The sequence below is a fragment of the Triticum aestivum genome, chromosome 7B (assembly GCF_018294505.1).
Source record: "Triticum aestivum cultivar Chinese Spring chromosome 7B, IWGSC CS RefSeq v2.1, whole genome shotgun sequence".
Lineage (NCBI taxonomy): Eukaryota > Viridiplantae > Streptophyta > Magnoliopsida > Poales > Poaceae > Triticum > Triticum aestivum.
The window spans coordinates 593,115,268-593,119,562 of record NC_057813.1 but is presented as its reverse complement, the minus strand read 5'-3'; positions in this window follow the sequence as shown (position 1 = coordinate 593,119,562).

Here is a 4,295-nt window from a genome sequence, read left to right as displayed (position 1 = left end):
CAAGGGAAGGCTCACAAGGTTATTGAATATGAAGGATGCTGACGGATAAAATCCAACAATGGGCCTGATGGTCCACAAGGGATCTGACGTGAGCATCGGTACTCAACTAGAGGAAGAAGAGTGCAAGGAGATCAAATTATAGAAACAACTGACTAACTCAATTGTCAAATGCAAAGGAATTATGATTTCCAAATCAAGGGATCAGAAGCAATGCTCTGATTAGGGATGGATAAGTTGAATAGCCTTAGGGTACAATCAACGACAATTGGATTGGTCGAGAACCAATTCCAGTTAAAAGAAAGGCAGCTCAGCCGGAAAGGTAATTTATAAGGATCAATGATGTTTGCGGGTATTCGCAAACATATTGAGTCAACAGACTCAAAATGATAATGACAAGGAATGTCATTAAGACTACGAGACTTATGGGATTAACCATAATGCAAGCAAGCAAGAATTTCAAGAGCCAAAGGCTCCAGAGGATTTTCGGAAGATCGAATATTATTTTGAAGACTTTTGTGAATCACATGAACAACTGGGGATAAGCGGATACTCGACAAGTGCGAGAATTATCCATAGGGGTATTCAAGTGACAAAGAACAGCAAGGCAGTAAGCTCAAGGGATTATTGAAACAACGACGAGTTTTTCAGGGTATCTTGTAATAACAAGACCTCTGGGGATGAATGTAAGAATAACAAATGCAAGTAGTTAACCATAAGGGTTTGCGGTGGAAGGTGAATTGCAAACGCGATGAACACAAGTTCTCGGGTTAACAGTGGAGAGTATCTTCAGGGTCTTCTGGTGCAGCAGACGATCATTAGTAATAAGGGGCTCTCCGGGTGAAAGTGATAACGAGATCCTAATGTTAGACTTAGTAAACTTCATTTAACCCGAATAGAGGAGAGATCAGAGTCCCAGAGTATAGACGAGGAGTAAAAGATCCTAATACCTCCCGATGGCGACGTGGGCCCATGGGCCACACAGCCATGTTAGTAAAAGTTTTTCAACGACTAGACTCGACTTCGGCCAAGGAGTTGGAAAGGGGGATTCCTACAGGCAGTCGGCTCTGATACCAACTTGTAACGCCCCCGATTCAATCGTACACTAATCATGCACGCAAATGTGTACGATCAAGATCAGGGACTCACGGGAAGATATCACAACACAACTCTACAAATAAAATAAGTCATACAAGCATCATAATACAAGCCAGAGGGCTCGAATACAAGTGTTCGATCATAGACGAGTCAGCGGAAGCAACAATATCTGAGTACAGACATAAGTTAAACAAGTTTGCCTTAAGAAGGCTAGCACAAACAGGGATACAGATCGAAAGAGGCGCAGGCCTCCTGCCTGGGATCCTCCTAACTACTCCTGGTCGTCGTCGTCAGCCTGCACGTAGTAGTAGGCACCTCCAATGTAGTAGTCGTCGTCGACGGTGGCGTCTGGCTCCAGGGCTCCAGCATCTGGTTGCGACAACAAGGAAGAAAGGAAAGGGGGAGAAAGCAACCGTGAGTACTCATCCAAAGTACTCGCAAGCAAGGAACTATACTACATATGCATGGGTATATGTGTAAGAAGGCCATATCAGTGGACTGAACTGCAGAATGCCAGAATAAGAGGGGGATAGCTAGTCCTATCGAAGACTACGCTTCTGGTCACCTTCGTCTTGCAACAGGCAGAAGAGGGTAGGTCGAAGTCCTCCAAGTAGCATCGCATAGCATATCCTACCCGGCGATCCTCCCCTCGTATCCCTGAGGGAGAGCGATCACCGGTTGTATCTGGCACTTGGAAGGGTGTGTTTTATTAAGTATCCGGTTCTAGTTGTCATAAGGTCAAGGTACAACTCCAAGTCGTCCTGTTACCGAAGATCACGGCTATTCGAATAGATTAACTTCCCTGCAGGGGTGCACCACATAACCCAACACGCTTGATCCCATTTGGCCGGACACACTTTCCTGGGTCATGCCCGGCCTCGGAAGATCAACACGTCGCAGCCCCACCTAGGCAAAACAGAGAGGCCAGCACGCCGGTCTAAACCTAAGCGCGCAGGGGTCTGGGCCCATCGCCCTGAGCACACCTGCACGTTGCGTGGGCAGCCGAAAGCAGACCTAGCCTAGTGGCGTTCCAGTCCAATTCGGCGCGCGCCGCTCCGTCGCTGACGTCTGAAGTGCTTCGGCTGATACCACGACATCGGGATACCCATAACTACTCCCACGTAGATGGTTAGTGCGTATAGGCTCGTAGCCGACTCAGATCAAATACCAAGATCTCGTTAAGCGTGTTAAGTATCCGCGAACGCCGAACAGGGCCAGGCCCACCTGTCTCCTAGGTGGTCTCAACCTGCCCTGTCGCTCCGCCACAAAGTAACAGTCGAGGGCCGTCGGGAACCCAGGCCCACCTCTACCGGGATGGAGCCACCTGTCCTTTCAGCCCCCTCGTCAGAATCACTTGCGGGTACTCAATGAGCTGACCCGACTTTAGTCACCATCTGTAAAGTATGTATGTATGTATAGTATATACCCGTGATCACCTCCCAAGTGATCACGGCCCGATAGTATAGCAAGGCAGACTGACAAGAATGTAGGGCCAATGATGATAAACTAGCATCCTATACTAAGCATATAGGATTGCAGGTAAGGTATCAACAGATGTAGCGACAATGTCAGGCTATGCATCAGAATAGGATTAACGAAAGCAGTAACATGCTACACTACTCTAATGCAAGCAGTATAGAGTAGAATAGGTGATATCTGGTGATCAAGGGGGGGGCTTGCCTGGTTGCTCTGGCAAGAGAGAGGGGTCGTCAACTCCGTAGTCGAACTGGTCAGCAGCAGTGTCGGTCTCGTAGTCTACCGGAGATAAGAGGGGGAAGAAACAATGAATACAATGCAAACATAAACACGACGATGCGTGACGTGACAATGAGCGGTGCTAGGTGTGCCCTAACGTGGTATGGGGTGGTACCGGTTAAGGGGGGAAACATCCGGGTAGTATCCCCGGTGTTTCGCGTTTTCGGACAGATGAACCGGAGGGGAAAAGTTGCGTGTTTGATAGGTTAGGGGGGTGTGGTGGACGAACGGGTTGCGTATCCGAATTCGTCTCGTCGTTCTGAGCAACTTTCATGTAGAAAGTATTTTCATCTGAGTTACGGTTTATTTTATATTAATTTTTAAAAGATTTAAATCATTTTCAGGATTTATTTAACTATTTAATTTCAACATTATCCAGAATAGTGTTTGCTGACGTCATGATGACGTCAGCATGACGTCAGCAGTCAACAGGGGTTGACTTGGTTAATCTGACGTGTGGGTCCAGTGGGACCCACCTGTCATACCCTGTTTAGGCTAATCAGGTTTTAGCTAAACTAATCACAGTTTAATTAGACTAATTAGTTAATTTGATTAATCTAATTATGATTAACTAACTTAATTAATTCCTTAATTAAATAATTAATTAATTAATTATTTTTATTATTATTAATTTTAATTCCTTTTTTTTATAAAACGTTCTGGGGCATGGGGCCCATCTGTCATAGGCCCCAGGGGCCATAACGGGTCTGGTCGCTAGTGGTTGCGGGCGCAACGCACGACCCAAACGGGCGCACGCCCAGGTGCAGGCAGACCCGGGAGGGTACGGGAACAGGGGAGGCCGGTGGCCACGGCGTGGCCATGGCCGGAGCGGGGCGAGGCCGCGGTGGTGCGCGCGGCAGCCGGAGGCGACGGGTAGCAGGGGGCTTCGGTGGGGCGGCTAGGGCGCGGAGGGAGTGGAGCCGGCGCAGGGGAGCAGAACTCCGGGCGCGGCCACGGGAGGTCGCGGGCGCGGCAAGCGCGTCCCCGAAGTGAGGCATGGCGCAGCCGCGGCGCGCGCGGGCCGCGGGGACACGCGGGCAGGGGGCGAAACACCGAGGCGCGGGACGAACTACAGGGGCGGCGGCGACTAGGTCGACGAGGTCGAAAGGGGGACAAGGGTCGGCGCGTTCGGCGCAGAAGCTCACCGCGGGAGCGTGGGGCCTAGGCAGAGGGCTCGGGGAGGTTCGAGGAGGTCCGTCGAGGGAGAGGACGAGGCCGCGGCAGTCCGGCGAGGAGGTCCGGCGAAGCTGCTCTAGGACGTCGGGGTGGAGGGGCGATGGCGTGCGACGGGTCGGGGCGTCGGTTGCCCCGAACCAGATCCACTCGGGGCGAGGCCGGCCGCCGAAGGACGGAGAGCCGGGCGTCGGCGATGGAGGCGGGGCGGGGTCGAGGAGGCGAGGTCCAGGCGGCGGCGCGGGCTTCGGAAGACGACGAGCGATGGGGCG